This window comes from Aythya ferina (assembly GCF_964211825.1).
Source record: "Aythya ferina genome assembly, chromosome: 3".
NCBI classification, from domain to species: domain Eukaryota; kingdom Metazoa; phylum Chordata; class Aves; order Anseriformes; family Anatidae; genus Aythya; species Aythya ferina.
Window position 1 is genome coordinate 86,383,959 of NC_140298.1, and position 19,633 is coordinate 86,403,591.

General features: G+C 44.8%; 1 protein-coding gene across 15 annotated transcripts in view; it reads right to left on the reverse strand.

Moving 5' to 3' along the window:
* MYO6 (myosin VI) overlaps positions 1 to 17,196 on the reverse strand; it is a 115,786-nt gene extending 98,590 nt beyond the window's left edge. For all 15 annotated transcript variants that reach the window (XM_084512349.1, XM_084512355.1, XM_084512354.1 and 12 more), the window contains exon 1: positions 17,086 to 17,196. The gene's annotated coding sequence lies outside the window, so the exon portion shown is untranslated. The remainder of the gene's footprint in view (positions 1 to 17,085) is intronic.
* Positions 17,197 to 19,633: the final 2,437 nt, after the last annotated feature.

Genomic DNA, 19,633 nt, shown 5'->3' on the forward strand with positions numbered 1-19,633 from the left:
AGGCTTCTAACAGTGGAAAGATGGCTTTTCCGAGCTTCTTTTTTTATTTTTAAATGTAAGCCTAGTCCTTCTTCCTTGCTCCCTCCCTGAGGAGGCACTATTCCTACTACAAATGCTTTACTTTAGAGCTCCATAGTTCAGGACTTCAAATGCACACTTCAGCTACAAGCCAGAGTCCAAGCACCAGCCAAAATGCATTCCCCCCCTTCAGACCGTGTGTAACTGTCAGGATCTTGCTCTCTAAACACAAAGCATGATTAAAATCATCTTCAGTTCTCTCTCCACTGCCAGAAGACGATCCAGCAGCTCTCCTCCTGCTTGGTTTCAGGCTGCGAGCAGCCACCCATCAGCTCTCACATGCCTGTCCCGTGGGCACCATGCCCCCCTTGACCACCACGGTGGTGGGACAGTGCCCTGCAGCCTATAAAGTATGGCCATCGAGGGACTCAGACAGCAGGCCTCGAAGCAAAACATCACCTACCTGTAGCTCAGCTGGTAACCTACAGCTCAGCTCACTCCCCCCGGGATGAAACCATGAAGCCTGGCGGCGGTGGCAGCAGGAATGCAGGGCAGTCCTGTTCCTTCGTGTTCGGACATAACACTGCTCAGCTTCTCCAAACAAAGGCCTGAGCTTATTCAGCCTGCACAGAGCTTTAATCTCCATGTTTTGTCTAAAACTGGGGTACAGATTCCTCTCTGCTGAGGAGATTAATCTTCCCTCTGCTCGTCGGACAGGCAAGATTTGCTGTGAGAGCAAACGCACAGCCAGCATTGCAGCAGTGCAGTTAGAAGCAGGTACCAGGATTTCCACTCGTGTTCTTCAACCACCTTATAGAAAGTGAGCGTTTCTTTCACTCATGGGCAATATATAGTAAAATGTAAATCCAAATTGTTCTTGAAATGCATTGGAAGACATGACTATTAAAAATTATTAAAAATTACCCTCAAGGAGAGCATATAAGGCTCACCATTGAAAAATTAAAGTTCTCATTTCCAAGATCAGTGAGTTGTTGTCAGTCCTCTCCACAAACTACAGATACACAAACACACAAGAAAACAAAAAAAAAAAAAAAAAAAAACACCCCCTGGGAGGATTCAGCCTCCTTACTCACTATGTAATGCTTGCTCACCATCAACGAGGAAAATGCCAAGACTCACCCAGGACATTTTGTGACTTGGGAAAGAGCTTCAAAGAGCCGGTGAGGTAATTCGAAAGCTCAGTGCCCCAGGGACTCCCTTCAGTCCCCTTCTCTCCAGCTACCCAGCATCAGCCCCAGAGTCTGCTGGAGCTCCTGCGACCTCGCCCAGTGCACCGAGGCAGCAGAACCGTACCTCCACCAAAGTGGATGGTTTAATCCATTTTAATAATTCCTCCCAGCTCAGAAAGAAGATGGATGAGCTCCGCTGCCAGCACAAGATAAAAGTAGCAAATATAACCACAACAAGGCAAAGACCAGAGCAGAAACTCCTCCTTTAGGCAACAGCAATTTGCTTTGGTTCTCTGCATTTTGAAAATCCCATGCAGAAAGGTGTGGCGGACACAGGTGAACAGAATGAATGCAGACTAAGTATCTCTTTTTCAATATATAAAAATAAGTCCACTTCCACTTCAAAGTTCAAGCAGGCTTACTTTGTTCATTTTTAGCACACAATCCTTCCTTAGACGTGAAAGTTTCCTTTGCTAAAACCAAAATGATGCAGGAGCATGAAGAATATCTGACACTTTAACTAAGGGTATTTTTTAACGATTCTGGTTAAAAATGAACCTTTCTTAAACGATTTTTTTTTTTTTGTCATTTTGCAGATTTCATTCAATACTTCTGAAAAGTTGCTAAGCTTTCTTACCTCCCCCAAGTGACGTTACCTATAGCATTTTGCAAAATTCTTCGTTTATGTGCAAGTATGGCCTCGGTGACCTGGCTTTAGCTGGAGTTCAGATGGTCACAGCCCATCCAGAAAACTATGAATTTTAGCTTCAGAGAATAAAGATGCATTTTTTAATATTTCAAAGAGAAGCACATGCACGTAGTATTTACCAACTATTTCTTGCTCTCATGCTTTTGCAACACAAACAGAGAAAGGAACAAGGTAAAAGAAACCCCATTTGCAGAGCTTTCTGAACTGAACACTGGTATTTCTCTCAGCTGTCTGAGGTCAAGGATGGTTGACGCTGTTTTCCCCAAATATAAAAGTATCGTGTTTAATGTGGATCACAGAGAGATTTGGTCAATATGACCTTTAGGATTTAAATAACACTCTCCTAGACCAGTTATTTTTAACTGCTGGTTTGGCAGTCCCTAAAAAGGGATTAAGAAAAAAGGTATTGCAAAGAACCCACGGATGTGAGATTTCTGACAGATTTCAGCTACCCACCAGACACATCAGGGAGCCCAGAAATCTAGACTTGAAAAGATTGAATCATCATTATCAGGGTTAAGAGAAAAACTCAGCAGCTACTGAACTTGACAGGTTCAAACCATGTCTACACCTAAAAAACAAAGTTGTTAAAATTGGCGCTGAGGCTAGCAAGAAGGGCAATCAAATTGCCAAAATGCACGAGAAGGACCAGGTGCAGGCCGAGCAGTAATGCACCAGCCATTCCCACCTACTACTTTAATTTAATTAACTCTCTTGAAGAAATTGCTAATTTTCTCAACACCATTCCCAAGGAACAGGCAGAACTCAATTTAATTCAACCTGCTATACATCATTAGGATTCACACAGGTGACACAAGAGGAAAAACCAAACTTAATTAGATCAATTTAGATCAGTTGCTATAAAATCCATGGGTTTTGTCATTTGGCACATTTAAACCTATTATCCAGTTAATCAATTAGAGAAGAGGATAACGTGAAATAATTCTCAAGCATGCTTCGAAGAAACTTAGATCTTCCCATACTTTTTTCTTTTAATTCACACTCCTTTTGTGACCAAGAACAACGCCTTTAAAGCCTTCCTCCCATTCTAGCCCTATCTATTAACTGATTAGTTTCATAATCCTTCCATTTAAATCCTCATTTAAAAATATGTTATTGGTAACTTTTAAGTTTGAAGACACATCCCTTTGGGTCTTCCATGGCAACGGCAACAGGTTTTCCTTCTGCACATCTTCGCAACTTTCCTGTGTGTCTCCAGCACCAGCTAAACAGAAATTCCATTAAGTTTTAAACAAACCCATTGCCTAACAAAAAAATAGGATAAGGATCACGTCATCACATATTAAATATGTACAGCATGGAAAACAGACTATGGAATTCATCAATCGAGCAGAAAAAGCTGTAATCACTGGAAAGGCAATCGCTGGAAAACAAGGCCACACAGGCTAGAAACAGACACAATTTTAAAGACAATGGCTATGAATCACTTGGAAAAATCTCTTCTAGAATTACTTTCAACAATAATGTGGACTTTAAATTAGAACTAGTTTTTTCCTTCTTCCTAGTTCAACATATCTCAGTTGGTGATTCACGGGACTTCACACCCAGTCTGCAAAGCAGCTGCCTTTTTCATTTAAGTACACATACAGACACGGCCAACAGGTAAGTGCTGGTGCCTTTTGCCAGAATCACTTGAGAGACGATTTCTGACTGGTTTCAGAATTTGCAGATGTTGCAAGGAACACCAACAATGTCAATCAAAACATCTAGGCTACAGTTAGAAGCGACACACGTGAAGTTCTGATGACAGAAGCACTCAACTGATGCACTTACAATTACAAGCAAGACCCTCGCTGCTGAGTGACGAACAGTAAAGCACACGAGTCCCTGATATTTTTCGCCCAAAATGAAGATACTGCCACTTTGTAAAGGATGAGAAACATAAGCCTAAGTCAAACAAATTGACCAGAGAGGACACTGCACTTTTCCTGAAGGAGACTGTGATCTTCTGGAACTCATCTCAATGAACCCACACAAAAAAAAAAAAAAAAAAAAAAAAAAAAAAAAAAAAAAAAAAACACAACCTGACAATTATCTTGCACAGGGCTTTACACAGCATCCTCTCCAGCTTTATGTTCAGCTTTATGGACTTCTGTCCTACAGCACTCCAACTTAAGGTCACCTAAGCACTCTTTTGGGACTCTGGTCTGGATGTCTCAAGCCCTTCCTACATTACACCAAATATACTCTCTGTTACAGAGGCACATCATCAATCTGTCTCCTCTGTACAGTGACCCAGAATTTGAGTACTGTGGGAGCTTAACCTACAGCCATCAGGGAATTCTACACTGAAGTCAAATATGACAAATTCAAAGCCCTTCTTGTGAACAGAAATATTCCAAGTGACCTTTCACGACGGATATTTCTTCACGCTGTTCTGGGATCTGTGCATGCTTTTGGAGGGGTGGGGAGGGCGGGTTACTACCAAATTCCTCACAGATTTCCTGAAGCCACCGGAGCTATTTCCTCTTTGGAGCAGAAGTCTTCGTCAGAGTAGAGGCTTTGGTTTTGAATTATTCACGGGGACTAGGAAACTAAAAGCTTTTAAGCATAGTTGTCTTACAGCATTATATGATGAGAGATCTTCTAAGGTCATTTTAGAAAAGATTCAAAGCGCAGCACGGAAGAAAAAGTCACGTATGGAATAGAGATGGAGTACCACAGAAACTCAGAGGGTTAAAGAAAGTCAGACGCTTCCTGAGGAGCTCAGAACAGCCAAACTCAGAGATGGACAATACGATGAAAACACAGTGTTTGTTCAGGCTCCAGAGGCCTATACAAAGCTTCAGAGCAATCTGAGGCAGGAACCCAGGAACAATCAAGTCCGAAAAGAGGAGAATGACAGTACAAATCTGACCAACTGACAATAAAACTCGATTCAAAGGACAAAAAAAAAAAAAAAAAATTACAATACATGCGCTCATCCTGCAGGCCCATTTTGGAAAATGCATCAACAAATGACGAATGAATCAGTATCCTCATCACACCACGTTACTGGAGACTCCACCTCTCTTTGCAAAGACTCGTGTTCCACCCTTCACCATAGCATACCTGTCTTCAATTACAGGGACATCCATGTTTCCTTCTACTGACTGAAGGACACAGGGTCTGAAGAAATATCTTATTATTTCTATTAAAAAATAGAGGATATTTAAAGGAAGTACTAGACTACAGAAGACTATATTTAAACCTGGAGTACATTTTTGCTACAGTATCCTCCAAAAAACAAAAGCAGCTGATACCTGCTCTTACTACAGAGAAAGAAAATCAGTAATATTAACCATCAACCTGCCATTGCATTTCAGTGTTGATGCTCTGTTAAAAGGAAATTCATTCTTCCTGAGTTTCTGCTTTATTTGGGTAACTAATAAACAGAACTCACTAAAGTATCATGGTTTACACTGACAGACTTACAAAAAAAAGTTTCTTAATCAACTTCAATAACTTGGAAACAACAAGGAAAGCCAGAAATTGATCAAATCCCTCCTCGACTGTCTGCACAACCAGCAACAGTCTTTTCCTATACTCCTTTCACAGACAAGGGTGAAAATGGTGAGTCATGCTGGCTAACCGCTCGGTCTCATGACCTGTGAAGGATACAAAGCTAATCTTGCTAGAAGAGAAATGCCACTGCATCTGGACTGTTAAGAGATAATATTTTATTATTATTAGGAAATGAAGAGTTAGCAAAATTTGCTCAAGTTCAAATTCAAACATACAACCAAGACACAAAAGTACATTTCAAAGTACATTTCGTATTTCATACAAAAATATGATAACGTTTGGTTGTGGGTTTTTTTTTTTCAGCTTCTACTCCATAAAACTCATTCAGCTTTCACTAGATGCAGTAGCAATAAATCTCTTCAGACATCTGGCAAGCTCTGCTGCATCATGTTCCCCTTCTGCTATGGAAGCTTCTAGCATTTTGACAGGATTCTGGAAGCCCATTCACAAATTGTCCTGTAATACCATCACAGCAAGCCACAATAAACCAGGTGTGGCTTCAAGCAGGAATACTGAGCCACCCACCAAGTGCTCTAATAGCTCCAAAAGTCTTCCCACGTAAGTCTCTTGAACTGTTTTTTACTGAAAAATATACTGGAAGAGAAGCACAGGGCAGAGGACTAATGCTTCACCTGATCTGCCCCCTTGTATAAGAATACAGAACATAGCTTAAAAGCCAGCTACAGTCAAATCAACAAATATGTAAATGGCAGGATGACTGAAGATAATTAAGAGAAAACATGACAGAAGAATGGGCCACATCCTAGAAAATCGAGTGATACTTTTTCCAAAAAGAAATTTTGCTTGAAATGCTCTGGACTGCTCCTGGTTTTGGGGAACACCATGAAGCCAGGAGCTCTCTGTTTTGCCAGAGCTATCTCCACTGGTCCTGCACTCTTCCTTGCCTCTGAGCCCACCTGGAAGATGAACTATATCTTCCAGCCTCTTTCACTGAGCATGTCTGCAACCCAGCAAAGCCACTGTGCCAAACAGTATTTTCCCTATGTGGCTACTTCTGCCTACATCACCCCAGTCAACGTCAGCATTAGTACCTCTGGTTCTTACTCCTCTTCTCAAGCCCTTCTTCTCTACACTGCCCCACCTTACATATTAAGCTGCAGCTAAAATCAGCTTACAAAGCAGATCTTCAGCTCAACAGAACAGTATTCCCCCACCGCTGCTTCAGGAATTTAGTGACTCCGCACACATTTCAGGCAGCAAAAGGCACAGGGGTTTCTTTGCTAGGATGTTCTTGGCATGGTGAAAGTGCTTCTGCTGACCCAGAACAAGATCACTGTGTTTTTATCCAGTGCAAGGACCACTGTGAGTAGCCAAAGGAGTCCCCAGCAGAGCCGTAATCCTCAGTGGCTCACAAGAATAACAAAAATATACTCCATCCTGTAGATTTGAACAGGGTCAAGAACTTTCCATTGCCAGGCTTCCCAGGCTGAGCCTGGCCTGTGTGAGCAAAGCCTGCTATGACAGGAGTGTTTCATGCAGTAAATGTCACCTCCACGTCACTCTCCCAACCTCAGGATGATGAGCAGGGGAAACTGTAGGTTGACAGCTTCCAAGTAATTACACCCATTGCCACTTCAGTGCTTACTAGTGTTTCCACATGGGTCATCCTCAACAAGGGAAGGCAGAGTAGAGAAAGAGACGGATTTTGATGAAAACTCTCTATCCAATTCCTAAAGTCTCCCTCCACCAGCTGTCCTGACCTGTGTCTCTCCACTACCCTTCTCACTAGTCACCAAGCCTGGTTGCAAAGGAAAACAGAACCCCGCATCTCTTTCATTCTTTGAAAACTGTAATGATGCAGCCAGTTTTACTTGCTGTATCGGACAACTCCATTTGCAATCTATCCTGGTATCTGTAGTCCATGATGAACAAGGAGATTGTGAAGCTGCATTCTCATTTGTAGGACTGACGCCATGCAAATCCTTCTCATTTCCAGGAGGCTGTGAAACACAAAAGGCAGGATATCCTGGAAGCAGCAAGGTAAAGAAAAATAGAAAAAAAAAATAATAAAAAAAAAAAAGCAGGTGTCCTGGGAATAGCATTTGCACAGGTCTTCTTTAAGGGCAGAAGCTGTCCCTGAAAACAGAAGTCTGATTCACAGGGAGCCACCTTGGGAAGCCACCCACAAATACCTGTGCTGGAAATACCAAGCATTCAGACCACACCCCCGCTGCAGCCTGAATGCCAGAGAGATCCAGGCAGACAATGGCTAAGACAATGCAACCCAATCCAGGTGACAGGTTAACAGCATATCCTGGAGTTCTCATTCTGTTTTACACTCCGGAGAACTCCAAGTAAATGCCATCACATGTATCTGGGTCAAAATTTGACTGCCATTACACCCAGCAGTGCAAAGATGCAGTATCAGCTATCACAGAACCGAGGTCTGCGTCCCACGTATGACTCACTACAGCCTGGAGCAGCAGAGCTTCACACCAAGCCACTGCCATTCCAGTTGGGTGGGTGCCCTTTGGGGAGACACCTGGGACCTCCCTCAGCTGGAGGATGATCTTGAAAAACCCTTTCGATCTTCTCACGTCCCTTCTTCTTGTAAGTATTGAATGATACCTGAAGACCTCAGCAGAGTGCAATGATGTAGAAGGCTGTGTGGTTTTCTGAATTGCCTAGGCACAGGTACAAGCTTTCACAAGTTCAGCAGAGTCCAAACCCTTACAGTAGGTGTTCAGAAGTGGTGTTGTGGCAGGAAGAGGAGGAAAAAAAAAAAAAAAAAAAAAAAACTTTTTTCAACATTAGTAGGCTGAAGATTGCTAAGATTGGAGCTTCAAAAATCAAGAGCCCCCCCACAGCCATAGAATTTCATTTATATGCTTACTAATATCACAAGACTAACTCCTCACAACATAAAACTGCTTTTCCTTCAGGTGAGGCTACTATTTCATATTCAGCTCAGTTCTCCTGTATCTTCACGTGTCCTGTAGTTAGGCAGCTTTTCCTTACGCAAAGGCCTGAAAAAAAGTAAAACTAAGTACTTGAAAACATCCTGTTTTTATCCCATAGATGTGCTTCCCTCACTGTCAGATCTACCACTACTAGGCTTCTGTGGGTTTGCCTGCACATGAGGAGTTTCTCATGACAAAGGTAGGATATTAATTTTAAATGGAGCAGCTAAGCAAACTAAATAAAATAAAGCCACACAACCCTCGTGCACTGCTAGAACTCATCACTTCAGATTTCTCCTTAAAATATGTACATTGGATGAGGTGGCAGGTCCCTTGCCGAAGGCTCCTGATTTACCCAGCTGCTCCCAAAGCTTTTTGGCCACTACCGAAAAGATGACTGATGGAGAGAAGAGACTGCTAGGAAAAGCTGGTGAGGGGTCTGGAGAACAAGTCCTATGAGGAGCGGTTGAGGGAGCTGGGCTTGTTCAGCCTGGAGAAGAGGAGGCTCAGGGGCGACCTTATCGCTCTCTGTAAGTACATTAAAGGAGGCTGTAGCGAGGTGGGGGTTGGTCTGTTCTCCCATGTGCCTGGTGACAGGACGAGGGGGAATGGGCTAAAGTTGCGCCAGGGGTGTTTTAGGTTGGATCTTAGGAACAACTTCTTTACTGAGAGGGTTGTGAGGCATTGGAAAGGGCTGCCCAGGATAGTGGTGGAGTCACCATCCCTGGAAGTCTTTAGAAGACGTTTAGATGTAGACCTTAGGGATATGGTTTAGTGGAGGGCTTGTTAGTGTTAAGTCAGAGGTTGGACTCGACGATCTTGAGGTCTCTTCCAACCTAGACAATTCTGTGATTCTGTGCAAAGACGAGCCAGTTAGCTTTCAGAGATGACAACTAAGATGTGATTCCCAAATCACCACCGTCATGGGGCGCAGCGCTCGGGCCGAGCTGTGAGGTGTGGGCCATGGGGCTCCCCGCAGCAGGCCATGGGCCAGCACGCTCCAGGGTCAGGCTGTACTTCAGCACGGGCTGAAAACATGATTTTAAAGCCCAGGCACAGTGAGGAGGGCAGCCCCCGATGCCACCCTCATGCCTTTAAAGAGGCAAACCGGCATTTTTGTCTCAATGTGATCCTTCAAGCGTTCCCTTTTGAATCTGCCAGGTCCCTCTGACCCCCTCAGGTGCCAGGCCTCTCCTGCCTCGGCATTGTCCCTCGGCTTTCAAAAGCTTGTCCAGAAGTAGCTGATCCCAAACAACTCCTTCCCTTCCTGCTAGTTCCCCTCTACCCCACTTCTACCTCCTGACTAGGCCTAACCCAGCCCAGCCACGCCGCAGACAGGCCAGTAACATAAAGTATGCTTTGTTCGCCCTCTTCCCTCCCACTGGGATTCATAAAGAAACCAAGATTAACACCAAAAACAACTAATCTGTAATAGCTGGTTTTGTTTGAAATTAAACATATTTCCACAGCCATCTGATGCACTCCAAGCCTGTACTTCTCATGTGGATTCCCGATCTCTTTTTTTACTTAAAATCTAAAAATTAAAAGTCAGGAAACAATAGAACTGCATTCTTTGAAGGCATAAATACATTCTCCTTTTAAAGAGCTCAGGATTTGATCCAGGACCGTAACAGAAGGGTTTGCAACAGAAGCTGCATTTTAAAAAAAAAAAAAAAAGTCTGTGAATCAGTTTAATATCTTAAAACCACTGAAAGTCTATGAATCAGTTTAGTATCTTAAAACCACTGATCATCTGATGCCTAAATGAACAGACACACGACCCTGTGTCAACAGAAATAAAGGAGCTGACTTCCCAGGCTTGTAAAAGATATTTTTTTTTGTTACAATTTACAAGAAATCTGATACAATATTTAGTAAATAAGTAAATGCCTTAAAAAGAAAAGGGGGAAAGCTGTAAGGATTTAAACTGAAGGAGCACATGGCCAAAATATTGTTTGTATTTATCATTATTGCTTTGGTGTTGAATATACTGACATGTAACTTAGCATGTAATACACAAATCTCCATAGCATCAGATGCCACGTTGAAAGCCTGTATCTTCATTTATAATAGAAAAAGACCACTGCAGCTCCAAGGAAAGCGGTGGTTTAGTCCATGGCACTGCAAAAAACACGTTCTGTGGGTGTTGACCTTTCAAGCAAGACATGACTTGTACAGCACGATACCAGACTAAGAAACTTCATGGTTAAGATTCCTCTCCCTAAGCTGGTAGAAATAATCTTTTTCCTTGGAAAGATGTGGAACTTCAAAACAAAACATAAAACAGCAAGTAAAATTTATTTCAGATTATCATCAGAACATGATAGGAAACATCTTTGAAAGGGCATCCTTCCTCTAATCAAAATTTAAAATTTGTTCTTGTATAAATGACCTAGAAAATACTGAGATGTTACACTACTTTCAAAAGCTGAGAACGCATTTCCAAACAGCTGAAAGAAAATATTTTAAATTTATGGCACTCATGCAGTGAACCAAACCCGAGCTCAAGGTCCATATAATCTGAAATTGTGCGTCTGACCGTGACTAATTTCAGATGCTTGCGAAGATGCAGGAGTGCTCTAACTGGATCACCGTTAAGACAAACATCACCTCACCACCTCTGAAACTTCTTCCAATTCTCCTGTACACTTTGTTCCTAGCAATTCTGATTTAATACAACTCTGACAAATGAGCCCATTTCTCTTCTGTCTCCTGGGAGCTGAGAAATTCGAAACAGCGTTCTTCCCATGGCCAGGAGAAGATCGGTTCCTGAACTCTGTAAAAGCATTAAAGTCTCAATGAAAATAGCTTACTCGCAGCAAAAAGCAAATAAGGACAATCAAGCGATGATGAAACACACACATGTGTGCCCACAAATGAATCCACAGCTGGCAGGTCTATTTTTAGAAGAAAAAAATAAAAGAGGAGGAGTAAATGGGCCTGGCAGACTGCTCATCAAAAGGCAAACCCACGAGTAAGGGACGGAAACACGGCGTCATCCCTGCAGCACCCACATAAACAACGCTCCCTGCGCCACAGCACGAGCATACGACACGCTGCCATTTGTGGACCTGAACACCTGCTGAAAGGGCGAGCTGCACGAGCACAGGAAAGGCTTTCAATGATCGGAAAACACCGCAGAAATAACAAAAAGTAGACAAAGATTTATCTCCTCTGCTTCCCTACCTTTGTATATGATCCAAAATAAGGAGAAAAAAAAACAGTAGGAATAAAATTCCTCTCCTCCACCCTCAAAAATCACCACATCTACTAAAAATAAGTACTGGTATCTTTACATAATAATAAAGCTCCATGCTATTTTAGGACCCTCTGAAGTTCATGGTCCTGTAAAATCCCCTCCAGTCCTGTTGTTCCAACTCTGAAAATCCCTCTGCATGCTCTTTATTTCTGCATTCCTCTCTGCAACAGGGCTAGTGAAGACAACAAAGGGTTACACAGGTTTCAAAGACTGCAAAAATGCTGCGGTTTCATGAGATGGGGTAAGCTGAACCAGTAACAATAACGTAATATAACAGGTAAACCCTTCATTTTCCGCCCCGTGTTTCTGTTCCTCACTACATACTCCTGCTGCCCACCTGTATAGGATCCAAAACTCATTATATCCCTCTGCAGCGGGGAGATGGAGAAGAGAGATTGTTTTTGTTGCCTTCTGCAGAGTCAGCAGTTTGCACGGACCGGTGGAGGAGCCCACTGAACACCAGAGCCACTGGGAAGGGAGGGAATGGCAGCGGGAAGATTTCCTGCTTTCGGGGGCCTGGCAAGCAATTGCATCAGCCCAGCTATTCACAAAATTACAACCCTAGAGAATCATTAGAATCGAAGTTATTAAAATATTTGTTAGTATTTTCATTCCCTAATGCTTTGATCCTCGTCCTGGAAACTTTGCAGCACGGAAGCAGAACCTGCCTACACCAGAGGTTAATGCATACATTAAACTTTGCCCTAAGAGACCAGCTGCAGAGCGTGTCCCTCTCAAAACACTCCAGTGCCTCTTCTCAAACAAGCAGAGGGCTACAGGGGGCAGCTCCGGCGCGCCCACAAACAGCCACCCAGCTGAGAAAATGAAGATGCAGCAAAGCAGCCAAACTTTGCCCCCAAAATTTTTATTGCTACCGTGTCTGCTGCTGGAGGGTGGGTGTGATGAACGAAGCGGGTGCGCTTGAATGAATTTGAAGCAACAAAGCTCGGATGGGAGCTCAAAAGCAGTGTGTCCCCTGCGTCCTCACCCAGACTCAGGCACAGCAAGCGACCGGCCGCCCAGCGCTGCTGCCTCCTGCGTGGCTTCTGCTCGGGGTCGTGCCTGAGAGGGACACCACTCCCCTATAAGAGACCTCTCCTGAAACATGGTTACGAAAATACCACCTTCTGGTCAGGTTTCTGAGCAACTGGGAAGGAACCCAAGATCAGCAAAACTTTGTCACGTGTGATAATGGGAATTCTCTGAGCTATTTTTATGGATTCTTCAGATTTACTTCAGGAAGCTGTTGCTACCAATACAGCCAAAAAACTAGCTGATATGAGAGAGCTTTTTGTGAAGCACTGACTTTGTTACAGTCCCTGTTCCTCTTTTTTTCACCCACAGGTCAAATTGGTCTGCTAAATGATGTTAGTTACAAAAAAAAGCAAATTCCTTTAGAAAACTAAATATTTATCCACTATGTAAATAATATTATTAATTTCTCCATCTGTCTTTGCAAAAATAATTCAGCAAGCTCACTGCATGAACTGCAATGTTGCTTCAAAAAGCAAATAAGTTTTGCTTTATTTGATATTTAAAAGGCCTTTTGTTGATTACTTAGGAGTTCAGGGTTCACCCAGACTTCCAGCTGAAGACTGGGAACTTTTCTGTCGATTCTTGTAAAAGCAAACTGGACCCTGAGACCTCCACATACAAATGTAGCCCCTCTCCAGCTCCCTAGCCCCTCTCTGTCTCTAGCAGCCACCAACCCATACGACCACCATGCTACCAGAAGCAGCTGCGATGCCTGCGAGAGTTGCACTCGAGGCTGTGACAGCAGGGTAAACACAGCCAGGCTGCAACTCATTCCTCATCCCTCACTCACTGGGAAAAAACTGAGAGTGCTGCAGGGGGTCCCACGCCACCTTCCACGAGGCCACGTTCACTGGTCCACACTTCATTTACAGGCAGCGATTCAAAACCAGCATTTTCCCACGTGTTCTTTCTATTATTAGTGCCCGTCAATACTGCAGAAATACATCTTTAAGTCTCAGTCACAATCACAGCACAAACCTACATGCACGATATGCTGTGTTAAAGTGTTACATCACTGATCAATTGTTATCTGTCTGTGCATAGTTTAAAAAGCAGAACCAAAATGAGGGTACCTAAACAAATGCACTCTGTTTTAAAAAGAAAATTAGATCGGACTTGTGGACTGGTGATTCTTTAAAAGTGATTCAGAACAAAAGACTGTAAATTTGAACACAGATTATACAACATACAGTATATACTACAGTAGATGACAAATGGCTCTGTTTCTATTCCTCTGAGTTTTGTGGTTTAAATCACAGTCTGATCCCAAACCTACATTTCCTACAGGATTACAGGCTGCACCCTTAAACCACAGCATTTTGTTGTTGAATGCCACAATATGCATTCAGCCTTGACACTACTTTAAACAAAATGCATTAAGCTGCAACATCAGATCACCAGAAATAACTGAAAGAATCCAGCTCAGTATCACAGAAATTGCATTTCTTTTGAGCACTCAAATGACTTTTTCCAGGAAGAACTCAAGTTCAAGTTTTTCCTGAAGAACTCAAATTCAAACCTCTGCACAGGAACGAGTTGTGAGGAAAGTCTTTAATACATCCTTAATACAAGTCCTATTCTATTTTCAAAAACCTTCCCAAAAGGGAGGCTCCACAAGCTCAGTTTGTCCCAGATTTTCCCAAAGCACAACCACTGTTACTATCTAAATCAAATCCTCAGCACAGACTAGTTCCATCTTTTTCGATATAATCACTGACAGACAAAAACTCAGTAATGATAAGGCTGTAGGATCTTCTTATCCCTGACCTTGACCTCTTTCTGCTGGAACTGAGCTTGCTTGGCCTTTGTAGGCTATGCTTTCCAAACACGCATGGCCTCTGAAGATCACACTTTCCAAACCCTTCCTGAACCTTGATGACAATTTCTTCCAGACCATAGTTCACATTTATGTTCCCTAAAGGACAGAAGCCAAAACGAAACACATTATATTATCAACTCAGACATCACTAGATCCAAAAGTCAGGTGATAAACTTTCACGTTACTGCATCCCGCTGCTTGCTACCATCCCCCCGAGCCCTCAGACCCATCTCCACAGCATTGCTGCCGGGTGGGCTTTACCCATCTGCACTATGGGATCTCCTTCCTGAACACAGTATTTTGTGCTTGAACACAGCCATTGAAATTGGCACTGCCTGAGCCGCCTTTCCCGTTTGATGACAGCATGTAACCACTCCTCGAGAGCAATCCCCTACCCCAAAGCTGTATCTAGGCCTGGTCCCTTTGGCTCAGCTGTTCCCAAATGCTTCAGATGAACAAATAATGTCCCTAAAAGCAGACGTTCGGGGTCAGAGAGCAGGTCTGCTGCTTCCAGTGTGCTGCCTGCAGTCCTGAATGCCTAGAATACAAAAATGTGGTAAATACCTGAGGGTATTTTGCCAGCATACTCTCCCTGGCTCCATCCACAACTCAGCAAACCCCAGGGCTGCAGCAGGTAAGAAGGGGGGGACTTAGGGGATTTTTCTGCTATGAATTTGTCCGGCTGCTTTTTACGTCCCTTTGAACTTTCAGCATCCACACGCTTCGGAAAGGATTTCCAAAGCTTAAGTAGCTACACACTGGGTAAGTAAAAAACACCCCTTTTGTTTTGAACCTGCCAGCTTAATCTCACGCTTTGACATTTTGTACTGAAAGCAGCAATAAAAAAAATATTCTCTTCTCACCTTTGCCACATTGCTTGCACCATCATCTATCACATTTCCCCATCAAAATCCCTGAAACCCCAAAGTTTTCCTTGGACCAGCATAATTAAACACCAAGAGAGGATGAAGGTTAGTCTGAGTCACGAGACCTTCTTCGCCTTCGCAGACCAGGCACGGGGAGCCAGGACTAAACCTTGGTTCTGGGAGCAGCTCGGTTAATGTGTCCAAAAACTGACCCAGCATCACACAGCAGCGCGTGGCGACCCCCGATTCCGAGGGTCGCAGTTCTCAGGACAGATTATGCACAAACACCCACTCAGGCTGGAAATACGGGGGTGGGGGAATTAGTTCAACTTCTGGGCTAATACTGAGATGCTTTTTACTTCAGGAAGCTAATAAGCCTCGCAGCAAACTTTACTGCCTTTATATTTTCACAAAGGCATAACTGTGCTTCCACTAAATAGTTTATTAACTTACACGCACTGAAAACACATCCGCTAAAAATACAGACTAAGTCCTAATTTCTACTTCTGAAGCCTCTGCAGTGTTGTTTTTACTAACTTTTACTGTTTTTACTAACTTTTACTGATATTTACTCCTCCAACTCAGCAATAAACCTGTGTCTTTTTTTCCTTTGTAGTTGCTTTATAAAATTTATGCTCCTTATCTAACTTGTGCATGGCACTTAAGAAAACAGTGCAAGACAACATTTATTTATACTTGTACAAATAGCACAAGGAAAATTGCGATCATTTCTATAGTTGCCAGGATTTTTTTCCCTAGCATTCTTCTCTCTCTCCTGAAAACAAGAACTGTGGGTTAATCTTAAATGAGGCGTTCATCTCTACCCCTGTTAATATGCCACTTTTGTAGGAGAAGGAAGGCTGAAGGCTGTTGCCAACCTTTGCCCTCCGGTGACTGCTAACCCAGTCCAGAGGCCACTCAGCCGCCTCCTGATGCCAAACAAACCGTGAGGAATGGGACGGCTCCAAAGAGCTCCCCTTCCTTCCAGGAACCAGGCAGGACACTAGGGCTGAAGTCAGCAGAGTATAAACGAAATAACAGGTAGCAACCAGGCAGCCCGTGATCTCCTCATTTAGCTCCTTCATTTTCACAGCCGGCAATGGGGCTGGCTGCTTAGGAATCCGCCTGCCGTGCACCGGGCAAGCAGCAACAACACCAACCAGGCACCGCAAGCCGCACCGGAGCCTTCCCATGGAGCCAGGAATGTGAATGGCAGGCATCAGACACTGGGTTTTGGTAGGGGCGAGCCCTGTGGTCCTCACACTGCTTCCCCAAAGCGCAGCCTGCTGCAGGACCTCGAGCAGACGATGTGCTCTGAGGGACGATGAGGGTCGGGTCCAGCTCTGGAGAAGTTTTACGTCCCTGGCAATGCCAGCCCTGCCGGCACCGAAATGTTTGCAAAGGGGGAGTTTGGATGAAGCTCGCTGTAACTTAGCGCGCACAGCATTTTACGGGGGATGATACTTAGAAAAAAAAAAAAAAAAAAAAAAAAAAAAAACACACAAACACGAACCCAATGACATTTCAAATGACACCTCGCCGTGCAATGCCCTGCTTTCGGCTAGGACAGAGCGGAGCGAGCCCACCACAAGCCCTTAGACCCAAGGCAGCACCTGGCGAGGAAGGCCCGGCTGCACGCAGCTCCCCGCAGCCAGGGCTCCGGGGGAAGACTCCCCTTTTTCCCTGCCAGCCCCTCGGATCCCTCCCCGTGCCCTGCCGCCCCTTCCTCCCTTCCCCCGGTACCTGCCCAGCCCTGCCGCGGCCGCCCCGCTCCAGCTCCGCGCCCGGCCGCCGCTGCGCTGCGCTGCTCTGCGCCGCCCCCGCCCCTGCCCCTGCCCCCGCCTGGCCCGGCCCGGCGCGGCCCGGCCGGCAGCACGGCACGTCAGCGGCACGGGGCGGGGAAGGGCAGCAGCAGGAGGAGGAGGAGGAGGAGGAGGAGGAGGAGGAGGAGGAGGAGGGGGAGGGGGAGGAAGAGCAGCCCGGGCTCGCCGCCTCGCAGCGGGGGGGGGGAGCTGAGGGGGCCCCTGCGGCCTGCTGCGAAACGCCGCGCAGGGGCTGGCTCGGGGCTCCACCGAGCTTTGCTAGGGGCGATTTGTTCTTTTTTTTTTTAATTATTTTCTCTTTTCTCTTTCTTTTTTGGACCGCTGTGGTTATGTAGAGTGTTGGGCTTGTGTGAATTGACCATATAGCTTGTAAAGGAGGGTGTGCAGTATTTGGTGGCTCTCGTGCTGCAGAAAGCCGTGAAAGATGAATGAAAACCGCCCCGAGTCGTTCATGTTGGAAAAGTCCTCTAAGGTCATCAGGTCCAACAAGTCCACCACAAAACCATGTCCCTAAGCACCACATCCACATGTTCTCTTGAAGACCTCCAGGGATGGTGACTCAGCCGCTTCCCTGGGCAGCTGGTTCCAATGCTTCACAACCCTTTCAGTAAAGAAATTTCTCGTAATATCACAGAATCATTAAGACTGGAAAAAACTTTTTGACCTCTAAGATCATCTGCTCCAACCACCCCCTACCACCAGTATCACCCACTAAGCCATGTCTCCAAGCACCACGCCCAACCTTTCCTTGAACACCACCAGGGATGGTGACTCCACCACCTCCCTGGGCAACCCATCCCAGTGCCTGACTGCTCTTTCTGAGAAGAAATGTCTCCTTATTTCCAACCTGAACCTCCCCTGGAGCAACTTCAGGCCATTTTTTCTTGTTTTATCACTTGGTGCATGGGAAAAGAGCCCGATCCCCACCTCCCTGTTGCTCCTCCCCCTGCTGTTCTCACTGCCGTGACCACCCTTATTTCTGGGGATCCACAGATACATCGTGAGCCCTGTGTCACACAACGTGGAGAGGCCAGGATGGTGCCCATTGCACAGTGCACGTGCCAGCTGCCCTGCCCTCACGTCCACTGTCATCCACGTCACCCTGTGGGTTTTCTCGCCCGCACCCAGCTGTTTACCCCAGGGGCTGCCAGCAGCAAGCCGGCGTGATGCAAGAGCGCGACCTGGCTGGGCAGCGTTGCACCATACCTGAGCTGCGCGTCACTCCGCCGAGGACACGTGCAGCCAGCCCTCCTTAAGCATCTGTGTGAGTCCTGTATCACCTCCCCAGCCCTTGGGTTCAGCGGCATTCCTCACATCACCCGCTGGTTCGTCAGTTTGCCCATAAACACTTGGCTTCTTTTCATGCGGCACTTGGTGAGCGGCACTATTATCCTGATTGTGTGTGCAGCGCCTCCGTGCCGTCTACCTGGGCACCATAAAATTCTTGTACTTCTTGGTACAAACCAACCAGGTGTGCTTCCCTTTGTGCCCTTTGTAACGTTTGGAAAACCCCAGGATGCTCGGAGTACAGTCACTGCTAACAAATTTAAACAAAATATTTTCTTCCAGCCCTTATCTTCCCCTGTAGATATGCCAGTCCTAACTGCATGGCCTCTTTCAGAGGCAAAGAGAAATACCAGGGAGTTTTCTAGGGAAGGGGTTCTGTCACAAATGACATGAATGTGCACGTGGAAATGGAGTTGAGGAGCACAAAGCGTGCCAGTAATCCTGCAGCTCAGGCAAAGCACAGGTGGGAGTGAATCCTGTATCCAGATTATCATTCCTGTGCCTCATAAAACTTGCTATAAGCTTGTTTTGTTCTGTTTTAAACAGTATGCACACCTGCAAGGTGGCAAGCTGAATTGACAGTGGCATACTCATTTGACATAATATAAGAATGTTTAACAATTTTGGCAAAATGGTTCAAAACTTGTGGAGAATGGGAGTTTATCTGTGTCATAACCTTTAGGGCAGTACTTTGTATGGTCAGTCTTACTTTTATCTGTAGAAGACAGATAAGAATAATCATTATCTGGGTAAAGTATATGGCTGGAAAACTAAATGAAAATGTAAATTTGATGACTGGATCCAAAAAAAAAAAAAAAGTTAGCAAAACAGGATACAGTGTCAGGAAATGGTCAACAAAATATTTTCTAGTGTAAACAAGGCAGCCAATCCTACTGGAAGTGCTGCGGAGCCGGGGACTATCTCACGATCTGAGCTGCCCCTCCCTGCTGAGGAGGAGTGAGTTGCTGCTCTCTCCCTTTCTTCTCCCTGGGAATTCTAAAAATAACTCAAGACACAGCAGTGTTTGTTCTGTAAATCTTCTGGGGAGATAGAGGAAAATTCACACAAGTGAAATATGAGTGCAGGAACTTCAACCTAAGCAAAAGGACAAAAGGATGAAAGAGAAATCAGGCAAAATGTATTTTAGCATTGCCATTTTCTCCAGGTAAGGAGGCAGGCAG